Genomic DNA, 13,517 nt, shown 5'->3' on the forward strand with positions numbered 1-13,517 from the left:
CGCTTACTCCCAAAGAGTTTGCGATGAGATTTAGGGCAATATGGGTACTGCGTGCGTTTCAAGTAGGACGGTCTGCCTCTCCTTATCTGGTCGAAAATGGAGATATTTGGTTCATAGCAAAAACAGACTGGGGCCGACAATAGGGAGCTTAAGCAACCACAACGACGACCGGGAGGACGACGAACGGAAGTAGGGTGAGCGTTATTGCGCAGATGCGGCCTAAGAAGGTCGTCGTCCTGATCACGTCGACGACGTCAGAAGTAGTAGTTTCACGTCGTCGTGCCTCTCCTTATCTGGTCGAAAATGGAGATATTTGGTTCATAGCAAAAACAGACTGGGGCCGACAATAGGGAGCTTAAGCAACCACAACGACGACCGGGAGGACGACGAACGGAAGTAGGGTGAGCGTTATTGCGCAGATGCGGCCTAAGAAGATCGTCGTCCTGATCACGTCGACGACGTCAGAAGTAGTAGTTTCACGTCGTCGTGCCTCTCCTTATCTGGTCGAAAATGGAGATATTTGGTTCATAGCAAAAACAGACTGGGGCCGACAATAGGGAGCTTAAGCAACCACGACGACGACCGGGAGGACGACGAACGGAAGTAGGGTGAGCGTTATTGCGCAGATGCGGCCTAAGAAGATCGTCGTCCTGATCACGTCGACGACGTCAGAAGTAGTAGTTTCACGTCGTCGTGAATTGAAGAGTTTACAGCTCACCAAAAGGTACGAATTTACTATCATTTGTGATAGTTTATGACTGATTGGAGTTTTAATTCTCTTGTGTGTTTGTGTCAAACTCCTTTGTTCGGTTTGATGAAGAGAACCAATTTATTTGAATCATTGCTTTTCCGTCACACAGATGACAAGTGCGCGAGCCAGGGGGAGAAAGCAAACTTAAAGACGTAAGCATAAGTTTATTTCCAAGTTATTTGATGAAGAGTACTGATTTTCTTTTTTCTTGAATGAAGATATTTGGATGGTAACACTATACACTTTAATGTTCGAGTGCAAATTGAAAATTATCGGAAGTAACTTGCAGATTAACCTTTCAAGCGGCGAGTGTTTTTATCAGATTGTTTGTTTACAGTACCTATCGAATTTCTCGAATTTTGCAAATTGGTTTACGAACTATTAAAATGATTTAAGACCATTGTACAACTAAAACGTGTTTTAAAACTTGATTTCAAGGGTGGAAAGCGTGAGACCGCCCACATGATTGCTAGAACTACTCGATGTCTGTTGTTGTCGTTTAACTTGCCAAATAAAGCTAAGCTTACATTAAATTAAATAAACAAAAATAAATAAGCCTGTATCATTCTGAAAATCAGACAAAACATGGCACAAAATCAGTGACATCCCAGGAGTTTCAAATGCGCAAATAATCTCCGCACAACATAGTATTTTTTTGGTGTATAAATGCAATTAAGGAACTACACGTCTAGCAAAGAACTCGCAGATGAAATTTCAGCATGTACAAATGAAGATATGCCTGAAATTGAGTAATTTGTGTTCGATCTTCATATTTAGCGGTAAATTTGACAGCAAAATTTCATATGCTTTTGCAGCCAAATATATGAAAAAGGTTTTAAAAAGTGGATTAATTTATTTCTAGCAAACCTCACATGACTTTCTGCTAGACTCAATCAAAACGGGTGTACATACCTTCACATATTATGTGATTGTTTCAATATACAGAACGAGTAAAAATTCGCCAACTTTGCAATATGTGAATTACAGTAAAAAAAATTATATATTACAGATCGAAACTTCGCCGTTGTACAACGGCGAAGTGAATGCCTCTGTATATAAAAGTGACTGAAATGTCGCCGTTGTACAACGGCGAAATAAACCGTCTGTATAATAGAAGACATCGATATCTCGCCGTTGATCATCGGCGAAGCCAACCGTCTGTATAATATAATAGAAGACATCGGTATCTCGCCGTTGATCATCGGCGAAGCGAACCGTCTGTATAATAGAAGACATCGATATCTCGCCGTTGATCATCGACGAAGCCAACCGTCTGTATAATAGAAGACATCGATATCTCGCCGTTGATCATCGGCGAAGTCAACCGTCTGTATAATAAGCAATTATTGGATGAGGTTGAGCATGATAGCGAGAATTATCAAGGCCGAGGTTTGTGTTATCTGCCGAAGCCGAAGGCTGAGGCGGATAACACAAACCGAGGCCTTGATAATTTCGCTATCATGCGAAATCCGAATCCAATAATTGTTTTATTATACAATTATAAATGTACAAGCGTTGAGACATTTCACAGAACAACAACAAAGTAAGCCACGCAATGACACGTTTCAGTGTAAACATCTTTATTAATGACAGCCGTGAATAACGTGTAAAGCGGAATTCAAAAGGTTTACAGAAAGGATTTAAGCTTAAAACATCTGAAAACGTTTCAGGAAAAACTGAATCGAACTGAAACTTTTGAACAAAATTCTAAAGTTAAGTTGTACGGTCTTATGAAAAATGTTCCCGATTTGCGTTTAATGAATGTTTACATAACAGTTGAAGAAATTAAAATTTTTCGTTATCTATGAATGAGAGTTCTGTACAATAAATTCCTCTTGAGAAAGGCTAATAACAGGAGATAACTGGTGCGGATTAATAGCCACTTCCTCACCTCTCACCTCGCACTCTGTCGTCAGGGTTTCCGACATTTTTCTCTTGGTTGAAATGTCAGTCCTGCTATAGCTCTGAATGCTGGATTCATTTCTGTGCCCGCTCACCGCCATGATATGCCTTGCTTCGAACCCGGACTTGTCCAGGATTGTAACCGCCGTTGCCCTGATCGAGTGATTGGTGTAACACTTTGAAAGTTTGGCTTCTCGAGAGATCCTTTTCATTTTTTCACCGAGCAAACGCTCTCCGACAACCATGTTATCGTACCACACTTGATCAGATATGCCGGCGTTTTTCTTCGGCCGCTGAAACAAAAATTCGTTTGAGGGATTCAGGTGCTGTATGTGCCGTTCAAATGAAGCCACAGGACAGTGTGGTCCTGGTTTCTCGAACATCACGCCTCCTTCAAATCCTTCATCATTTTCTCGTCGGTTCTTTGTGAGTTCATCTGTTGTTTTGCACACATATTTTGCACCTTTGCCATCCGTGCTGAATGAAAAATCAGTTTTTTTGAGTTCACGAAGATTTTGCCTTCCTCGGCGACAAAAGTACAACATAACCTCGAAAAAAACTTTGTTTTGAAGCGTTTCCGGGCTGTTTTGGTTAAAAACATCGCTTTCGTACAGCTTTTTAAGATCTTCTTCGCAGATTGGTGGCGTGTGTTCGACTTTGGCGAGCCCTTGTCGTTTTAGTTCAACGCACTTGGCGCCAAAAACCTTGTTTGCCTCGGCAAATGCTGGATCGTTTAATATATATATTTAGCCAAGCCTAAAAGCGGAGCTCCAATTTTTTTGATAGTATTTATAGAAATCTGCTTATCGTATGGACGTAGTTCCTCATCCTTTCTAAAGTTATATATATTTTTAAAGCATATGCAGCAAACTCCCCATCAACAATGTAATTCCAGGAGCCCATGATCATCGGGTCCTGGTAATACAGAGAGCACAATTATTTAAGGCTGATTTTTTGTAACAGAGGGCATTTTTTCTTTTTTCATTTTTTCCTTTTACCGAGCAAGGGTTGGTGATTGGTTGATCTTTGCGCTTGTACCACAATCCCGTCCCCAGAGCCCACGCGCGTTTTTGAATGGGAATGAAATTCCTAGGAAAATATATAATCCTTAAATAACAAGGATTGGAACCCCGCGAGAATTGGCACCCCTACCAAACCCATGTTTTCGCGAAAAGCGCTGAGCTCTGAAATCTGGTTTGCAGTCCTTGTTATCTATAGTCTTCTTCGCAGCCGTTATAAGGGTCGTCACGCAATGCTCCTCCCCACGGAGCGTAGCGTGAAGACACTGATAACGGCTGCGAAGGAGACTATGTTATCTAAGGTCTTCCGACTCCTGATCCTGGACTCCTAGTACCCAGATTCTTCATTTAAAAAATGGCGGCTATCACGCTCGCAGAGCCCGCATTACCCTTATCCAGCGGAACGGGCGCTGGATAAGGGTAACGCGGGCTCTGAGTACGAGCGAAGAGGCGATGCTAGTCTTTGCTTCGTTCTAGAGATTTGGATCAAACAAGATAAAAGTAGCAGTGTTCAGACATCTTCCTGTATTAGGATGGTGGACAAAAAAGAAAGGATCTTTTTAATTTCTGCATAAGTTTTCAGGTTTGGAAGCATCAAATTTTTCCTACGCCTCGTCTTATTTTTCCTGCGCGACTGTGTGGAAGTGTTCCGTTTTGACAGCAGATTTGAAGGAAACTTTTAGTGTGATAAGCTTAAATGTCAACAGTAGAAGGGGTTTTGCTGTGTCGGTGGAAGGCAAAAGGTCCGACAGCTCCGTCAATCAAGGAGGTAAGATAACTTCAAATCTTTATGTATGCATACACACCTTTAAACTGTTTGTAGTGTTGTTTTTTTCTGACAAGGGAGCAATTTTCTAAAAGAAATCTTTAATCAAGATAATATTAAAATTGCAAGCTAATACGCACAATAGTAGGCCAGTGTTGTTATATGAATTCATTTGGTCTACTAATACTAGGAGATCGTTCCAAACTGGTACACCGTGGAGCAATTGAACAACGAGTCATTATAAGTTATAGGGATTTACAAAATATTTAAAATTTCATCTTTTTCTAGTCAAATTGAGTGATTTTTTTTATGTTTAGGTTCTGTTTGAGGGAGATGCACATTGGAGATGTTTGAATACAGGAGAAATATTTCAAGTCAAATTAGCTTTGTGCCATAATTTTTTATATTTTCTTACTGCACTTGTAGCTCATTAATTCAATAAATTAGATTGAAAAGCTCATTTTTAAAAATTTCTGTTATTCCCAGGTTGATAGCTATTCTTGTGTGCTTATTTTGGTTTTTGTATAAACTCAAACTAAATGGTCAGTTCCATGCAACTGATATTGATTTACAAGAGAGTAAAGATGTCTTTCTTGCTCTTAACTTAATCTAAGAATGCAGTACAATTTTTCCCATTTGTTTCGGTGGGATAGGAAAACATGAACCTTTCATAACTTCCTGTCAATCACATTAGTTCCATTGTTTTGAGAGTGCAAAGTGATACTGTTTTGTTCAGAGAAACCACAGCAGTAATTGGCTGCCTCTTATTCTTGATATTGTAAAGTCAAAACAACAATCACTTGTGAATGCCTTTTGCTACTTTGTATTTATGGAAACTAGTTATAATCAAAACTGGATCAGAGAGTGTGTTTGATAACCTTGATCCTAGCGTAGGTTCTCTCCTTTGCCAATTTGGTGATGATGTCATCTGCCCCTGCAAAATCTACAGGGGTTGCCAGATATACACATGTATGTCCCAATATCCTTTCATTCATGGCAATCAACTTTAGTTCTCCCACACAATCTCAACTTCAGTCTGTGTAAGGAGAGCGTTCTTTCTATGTTGAATGCAATAAATGTCGTAAGTCTAATTATTCAATGGAAAAAATTTTTTTTTCAGTCCCTAGTCATTTGTACCTGATTTTAAATTAAGTTAGTAAATTGTTTGACTTAGAATCAAGTAACAATTGTGTATAAATCCTCAACTGTCGCTGTCAAAATCGTTACCAAAAAAAATCCATCAGGCAGTTATAGGAGCCGGTTATCCCCAGCAGTTTTTCTACACTTTGCTACACGAGAGTTAACTTGGAGTACAGTTGGAGATAACACAACAATTAAGGGGTAATGAAATTTTGTGTTGTGCGGTACTGACTATACAACTGAGAAATCAGAGAATTATCCTTGGAGTGTAAATTTCTGTGTGGGAAGGAAACCACTTAAATTTTGCATTACTCTAGTGAGGAGATTAATTTTGGTCCATCAGTGATCAAAAAATCCTGGGGTCATAGGTTTTAATCAGTCAAAGAGTTTTTCTTTACCTTTCATGGACCACATTATCTTACTGAGGCAATACTGAAAAGAAAACTAAGCGGTTTCGTTCCACCACAAAAATTTACACTGCAGATTTTATTCTCTGGTTTCTCAATTAAGGAACAGGCCTTGCTCCAACCCATTAACCTTTTATCCTTACAAGCAAAATCTCAATTTAAGAAGTCATTAGACTGCTAAACACTACACTACTGCAGCCTCATCACTCCAGTTTATGGATAGCACCTCATCTGAGAAGTCCCATTCATTTTTACACAGCAAAATACCCACAATGTATCATAACATTAATTTTAATAAGTATTCTCTCAAAAATATTCCTTACTTTAATTTTCATCGTCCTGTTTTTCCGAAAGAAAAAAATAGAAGGAACAAGAGTGCCTAAAGAGAGTTGAGTGCATGTACAGCAATAGTACTCTTCTGAATTCACAAAATGATGAACAACATATACTTTGCTTGAAATATAATTTGCAAATTAAAAGCATTGTATCACTTTATTCTCCAAAACAATCAGTGGATTAAAGTATTTTCATATGCTTCGTCTAAACAATGCCCATTTTTTTTTTTAGATAATCTGGCTTGGAAATCATCTTTCATAAAGTTTACCATCCGTCAGCGGATAAAACTGTCAATTTCTTGGTTCTGTTACCTTGAAATGGTCTAAGAATTCAAAATAATTTCAACGGCTTTTCTATGATTGACGTCTACCAAAACGCAACTTTATCGGAGTCTTTTGAAGGCGATAGGTCGCGTGTTATTGGTAACCGCTGTAACAACTATTTGTTCTTCAAGAATTGGGAGTGCTGAAAAACATTGAGAGTTCAAATAACTGAGATTGCACTGTAAAAATAAATAACTGTACATATTTCATAATTCATTACCCACTACCAAGTTTTAAATTTTTCTTTCAATTAAAAGAGATGGCTGATAAGAAGTTTGACCTTGTATCTGTTAAATCACAGTCTTCAAAAGAAGCCAGGGTCTGGTTGCATTAAACATGGCCTGAATATCAGTCATCTCCTCTCTAGATGATTGGTGAGAGATGGGAAACAGCTGATATTCAGGCTTTGTAAAAAATATATGTATTTAACTAAAGGTAAGGTGAGGTTTTGTCTTACAGACAGTGCAACAAACTCAACCGGGGCCACCGATAAAACCGACACTTTTTTCTACCAAAGCCAGAGTCCTTTGTTGTAAACATGACCTATGATTGGCTGATTAATGTTGGGTGGCCCCAGTTGAGTTCGTTGCACTGTAAAGTATACAGAGAATGCCCCTTGTTCAGCATATTTCTGTAGCCTCCATCAATTGAATAGTTATAAGAATGATTGAGTGACAGTGCTGACTGTTGCTTTTAAATGTGCAGCTATTGTAGGCCCAGACATCCACTGGCCAATCTCTGTTGTACACAATATGCTAGAGCAATAGCCCTGCCTGGCCAACTAATTAAAATCTTTACTGCTGAAGAAAAATTTTATATGCTCAGCGAGTGCCCATTCAATTTGGTTCGTGCCATCACATCAACATTTATCAAAAGGTAAACAATTTAATACACAACTGGATCTATCCCTTGATGGGAAAAATGCACAAAAACTTTCACACAAGAATGGACATTTACAAGTTTATGAACTGCCTCAACAAGAACGTCCATTAACAAAGTGATTCATGAGGCAAACTGTGTTTTCATCACATCTGTCATGATCTGTGATGGTAAATAAAAAGCTTACATCAATTTATTTTTTGCTTCAGCTAAAACACAAGATCTAAACCTACCAGTAAAGGTTACACCCTCTGTGCAATTGGCTTTTGTGCCCAGGCAGTGGCAAATCTTAAAACACTCCTAAGTGAGGGTTCATAATTTAAGCAGATGGGGGCCTATGATGATTTTTAAATTTTTCCCTAAGTTCACGTTTTGGATAATGCTACTGTTTGATGAGGTCAGGTTAACGAGATGCCGAATTGTCCAATTTGCAAGTCTGATTACCGCATCAGGATTCATCGAGCACACGAAAGCAGTGACTGGGGGGAAGCTGGCTGGAAAGGACTAATCCTGCAGGTGGCTGAGATGCCATTACCGATGGCGGTTCTATAAAATGGAATATTTTCAAAGATTTCATGACAAATCAGACCAAGAAATTTAGAAGACAAGTGTGGCTAGCTCACTATGAAATTACGAAGAAAAAGAATAAAAAGAAATGCATGGAGGGTTGCTCATGACATAGTGTTGCACAATGATGATGCACCTGTTGTCAGATTACATAAGGGAATTTGTAACAGAGGGGGAGGAGGAGGCAGGTTTTTTTTTTTTCAACAGGACCCAGCTAATCATGATTACTTGAAGGCATCTGAAAGTTCAAAAAAACATGTACCTGGCTATAATTATTATTTTGCAAAAATTTGTGGCTAGAGTTATACATGGAATTTGTCAAAGACACCTGCGAGGTTAAGAAAGAGCAGCAGTGTGCTTCATGTGAAAATGGTTGGCTGGCTCCATGATGGGCAGAATTCCATGCCCTTTCCTGGATAAAGAGAAGTTAAGGTACAAATTAAAATGTCTTTGAATCTCCGGCTACTTCTTTAGATGGAACAGCATGACCAGTACTGTTGATGACTTTATGCCTAATTCCTTTAATGGAGGAAAGCTGAACACAGCGACAGAAATTATAGTCTTTTCTTCTACCTTAGTTTGTGGTTTCTGAGGAGCTAGTGAAAATATACCTAGACCATTCAAAACATCTCCATTTTTCCAAAGATTTGCGAAGTCAAGTAACCATTGAGAAGCGATGAAACAGAGAATGAGGATAACAATTGGGAAGAGTTACTACTATCTGAAGGGTTAAAATCTCTTTTTTTTTAACTTAACACTCTTGTAAAAACACTCCCTTCCATACAAGAAAAAAATTGAAAAAATGAAAAGATTGTGCTAAATTAACCAGTCATCTACAAGAAGCAAAGGGGACAGATATTAGCGACAATGAAAGTCCCAGGCCAGCGTCTTTTACAAGCTAACAAACCCATATCTGATGATAATGATAAAAAAAGGTGGAGACGACACTGTTGTTGTGGGTGAAACATGGTGCAGTGAAACTGAGAGGATGCTGAGTGAGAATGATGATAGTGAGTGTGAATACCATTGCCGGCAAATAAAAAGTGCAGCACTAGAATTGGACACACTGCAGTCAGTAATTATTAGTAAATCGCTTAACCTTAAATAGTATAGAAAAGTGCTTAGACCTTAACAATATTGTTAGTTGTTAACTGGAAGGGGTATTTTGCAGAATGCTGAACGCCGAATGTCGCATAATTTTTTTCGCCACCCATAACAGCTTATAGAGCTGGCTATCAAACTATATCAAGAATTTTGAAATTAAATGAATTGTCGAATTTTTTACCACCTCTAATTGTGAGCATCCGAATCACCTTTTAAAGGCTACAAGTCAAGTGAATTTTGTTTTTCACCAATTTAATTTGCTCCTCAGTTTCCGGTACACCCAAAGTGCAAAAAAAAACATGTCTGCGTTCTGTGATATTAAATTGCAGTGAAAAGTTACAGAACATTTACGAAATACGATTAAAGAAATGTGAAGTGATCATACAAAAATCACTTGGAGAAAAAATATTTCAAAAGAAAAAATTTGCGACACGTATTTGTTCCTTATATGTTAAACTAGCTTCTGTCCAAAATTGAAGGTAAACAAACAAATTCCATTTGAGTTTTAGCAAGTCCCCCCTTCAAGTGAAAAAACTGATTCAAGAAAACAGCGCTAAAAATTCGACAATTCATTTTATTTCAAAATTCTTGGTATAGTTTAATAAGCCGGTTCTATAAGCTTTAATTAATTTGATGTGGGGGTTAGGTATCCACAGTTTAAACCGGACGCTCTACATCACTTGGACGCGAGACACCTATTAAGCAACGAACAAAGTTATGAAGGTCTAAGCACATTTCTTTTCTGTTTAGGGCTTATTAACAATTATTCCAAGAGCGCGCGTTGGATATGAGATGATAGATAGCCCCAAGTTGGCTATAATCATCTCATATCCAACAAACACGAGTGGAATAATTGTTTTATTAAAAACAATCAAGAAATATTGCTATATTTTGCTGATTTTGCTTTGCAAGAACAATATTATTAGAATTTTAAGGTAATTTAATGGTAGCTATTTTTCGGGCATCGTATAATGGCTCATATACCATGGCCGCTAAGCCAATCAAATCGCTCGAATTGCATGATACAATGATTCAGTTTTTAATAACACTGATTATTATTATTCCACTTGCGCTTGTTGGATATGAGATGATTATAGCCAACTCGGCGCTACGCGCCTTGTTGGCTATCTATCGTCTCATGTCCAACGCGCGCTCGTGGAATAATAATTATACAGACCGTTAGCTTTAATTTGTTGTTATGGCAGCCATTGCATTAAAGGACTTCTATAGATTCAACATTCGGTGTTCTGCAAAATACCCCTGCCGCTTGAAAATTAAACCTTAATTTTACTCCGCCTCATGCAAATAAAAATACTATCTGCTATACAATAAGGTACATTAAGGTGTAGTAAGTAAGGTATCCTCTTGAAACCCACAAACCCATTTCAGCAGAACTGACATTCTTAAAGCTCCATGGATGTGAGTAGGGGGTACAAAAAAATATCAAAATATTATGTACACTGTACAGGAAAATATTCAGGACGGGATTGGCTATTTATCGAGTTTTGATAGTTTTCTTCACGCTCAAAGTATTATTTTGTTGTTATTATTTTAAAGATGATTGAGGCGAACTGTCACTGTCTTAGGCAAATTTTGTTGATCAACCATAAACCTCAGAGAAAAAGGCTACACTAACCATGAAACAGACTTCAAATATACATGTATCCTGGAGTAATAAATGAAAAAAAAACAAACTGTGATAATTCATAACAATCTAGCCTCCCACGCAGTCGTTTTTAGGGGACTCGTATTACCTCCCCTCCACAAACGCCTGCTTACCCAAGCGCCACATTCCTTTCCGCCGCTTAGCCAATCACAGTGAACCTTCTAAAATCTAGAAGGTTGACCTTGACCTCAGAACGCCTCTCGCGGGAAAGTGAAAAACATCACAGCGGAGACAGAACTTGACCGAGCTTTAATACGTGAGTTTTGAGCATACGTTCAAGATTTCTCGTTGAAATGCCTATCAACTGACTGCAATCAAAGAATTTAGGACGGGAAATAGCGATATTTTCGTCAATTTGCGGACTGATTACGCAAAGTCCCTTTACTATTTATCAAGCTTTGCCTTCAATCTTGTCGACCTTGTCGGTGTGGAGGAAACCGAAATATTACCCGATATGTCGGTAAACTTGAAAGATTTTGCAGTTGAAACTCGCTTTGTTGTTGCAATTTGTTCGGAAGCACGTGCGACATTTTCCACAAGGACCCGACTACAAGTTGATCCGCTCTTTGTCGTTTAACGTTCCTTTTAAATACAGTCTTTAATGGACTGATAAATACTGCAGATCTCCCCTCGATACTTTCTACATTCTTCTTTGCTTTCTCGAATCAAGTAAGTCTCTTGTGGCACTTCGTACAAACAAACAGATCTGCTCCAGAGTTTCCGCACGGATTGTCAACTAGATCAGGCGGTGAAGATCGATTACACTTTCCCCAAGATTTTGAATCTCCCAGCAGATAACGTCGCACAAGAAGCGCTTGTATTCACATTCGATATTTTTTTTGGCGTTTCAGCCATGACCAGCCATTCCAGAAGTGAAAAAAACTTAAACTCCCTCATCTCTCAAGATTGTACCAGAGAGTGTACAAAGCTCGCGGGAAACGGAAGAGGCCATTGTAACCAGCAATCTGATTTGATATCATCAGACAATGACTCGATGGTGATTGGCTAGGGTGCTTGGGGAGAAAAACAATGGGAAAGGAATGTGGCGCTTGGGTAAGCAGGCGTTTGTGGGGAGGAGGTAATACGAGTCCCCTAAAAACGACTGCGTGGGAGGCTAATAACAATCAGAACAGAGATAAACTAAACGACGACCTTCAAAAATTTGCACAAACAAGCGGACAAATTTTGCGTACTTTTGATGTTATGATGAAAATGAGGTCACACTTAAATGACTAATTTTACATTCGCTTTTAACGTCCTTTGAAAATACATATCCTATCCTTTAATGTATTTGTGTTTGTTCTCTGTGAAGATTGTCAGAAATAAATGCAAAAATTAGAAATATATGTGAGAAAATCTTGTCAGTAGCTTATGCTAGCCAACGATAAAAAAAGTGTTACGAGACGTTTGTTTCACTGACTATTTTACCTGAGAATCAAATTTCCTTACATGAAGCAAAAAGGAATGAGATTAGAAATAAAACTCCAGGGGAAATAACGAACATGGACCGAAAAATGAGCTCAAGAGACTTTTCTGAAGTTAGCAGTAGCTTAAGTTAAACATGTTGCAGTGTGAACACTGCAAAAAAATAACTTGCAAAAGTCGACAGCAAAGTTTTGTCAACAAAATCACATATAAGACTTAAGCTTGAATATACTCGCCTCTTTGGAAATAACCAGTCCTTTTATTCCATTGCTGATTTTTTCGTTCGTTTTACAACGTTAAATGAGCAAAAAGTTTCACTTCAAGAGGAAAAATCCAACGTTTCTTCGAGGACTGATCAGATCCGCTGTTTATAATGTGCCGCCTCTAGAACAGTCCTTTTTCGCCGCTATTCGCCTTGCTCTTTTTTCCGCTGTTGGAAAGCAAAATTGGACCAGATTAGAAAATAAAACACCAAGGGATCGAACTAATGAACATGAACCGAAAAAAAATGAGCTAAAAGGGCAACTCTGAAGTTAGCAGTATTAACTGCGTATCAACACAGCAAGTAATCAATTTATTGCAAAACAGCCGCAAACGAGCAAAGTTTGGTCTACAAAATCACAAGAATATACATGTACTTGCCTCTTCTGAGAATAGCCAGTCCTTTTATTCCATTGTTGATTTTTTCGTTCGTTTTACAGCGTTAAGTGAGCGAAACTTTTCACTTCAAGAATGAAGAGGAAAAATCCAACTTCTCGTCGCGCCGGATCGGAGTAAAATGATTCACTTCGAGCTTCACGATCGGCGACGCTAAAAGCAGGAACGGTGGAACGGCGGAATGGTGGAAAATCACTACAAATCCTAAAGCATGGAACGGCGGAAATCACCCCCAAATAAGCTGTAACCTTGAACCTAACCCTTACCCGTTCCGTGTTCTTGGATTTGGGGTGATTTTCTGCCTTTTGCACCGTTCCAGTTTTTAGGGTTGCCCCTTCAAGACTCACGGCGCCTGCTGTTTATGATCAATGCCCCCTTCATGTAAATTCCCGCCGCGCGTAGTCTTACTCTTTCTCCCGCTGTTGAAAGGTAAAATTTGGAGGAGATCTGAGGAGATTAAAAAATAAAACTCCAAGGGAAATTTTGAACATGGACCGAAAAAAGAAATGAGCTCAAAAGACTGCTCTGAGGTTAGCAATATTAAGCACAAGTTTAAATTACACGGTGTGTGGACA

At 38.7% G+C, this 13,517-nt stretch overlaps 2 long non-coding RNA genes and 1 pseudogene across 3 annotated transcripts; 1 reads left to right on the plus strand and 2 right to left on the minus strand.

Moving 5' to 3' along the window:
* Window positions 1-2,088: 2,088 nt before the first annotated feature.
* LOC146481567 (uncharacterized) lies at window positions 2,089-3,814 on the minus strand (annotated as a pseudogene).
* Window positions 3,815-3,850: 36 nt separating this feature from the next.
* On the plus strand, window positions 3,851-4,898 carry LOC146481568 (uncharacterized). The gene is made up of 2 exons (XR_014864419.1): window positions 3,851-4,441; window positions 4,756-4,898. It is a non-coding gene; the product is annotated as an uncharacterized LOC146481568 (long non-coding RNA).
* Window positions 4,899-5,102: 204 nt separating this feature from the next.
* On the minus strand, window positions 5,103-13,440 carry LOC146481569 (uncharacterized). 2 transcript variants are annotated; one of them, XR_014864449.1, is made up of 4 exons: window positions 12,928-13,440; window positions 12,522-12,715; window positions 8,353-8,502; window positions 5,103-7,685 (listed from the first exon to the last, which is right to left on the minus strand). It is a non-coding gene; the product is annotated as an uncharacterized LOC146481569 (long non-coding RNA). The 2 variants fall into 2 exon arrangements; XR_014864448.1 differs by lacking the exon at window positions 5,103-7,685 and having other exon boundaries at window positions 7,737-8,502; window positions 12,928-13,429.
* Window positions 13,441-13,517: the final 77 nt, after the last annotated feature.

The sequence above is a fragment of the Pavona decussata genome, unplaced genomic scaffold, assembly GCF_977016875.1.
Source record: "Pavona decussata unplaced genomic scaffold, jaPavDecu1.1 SCAFFOLD_49, whole genome shotgun sequence".
NCBI classification, from domain to species: Eukaryota; Metazoa; Cnidaria; class Anthozoa; order Scleractinia; family Agariciidae; genus Pavona; species Pavona decussata.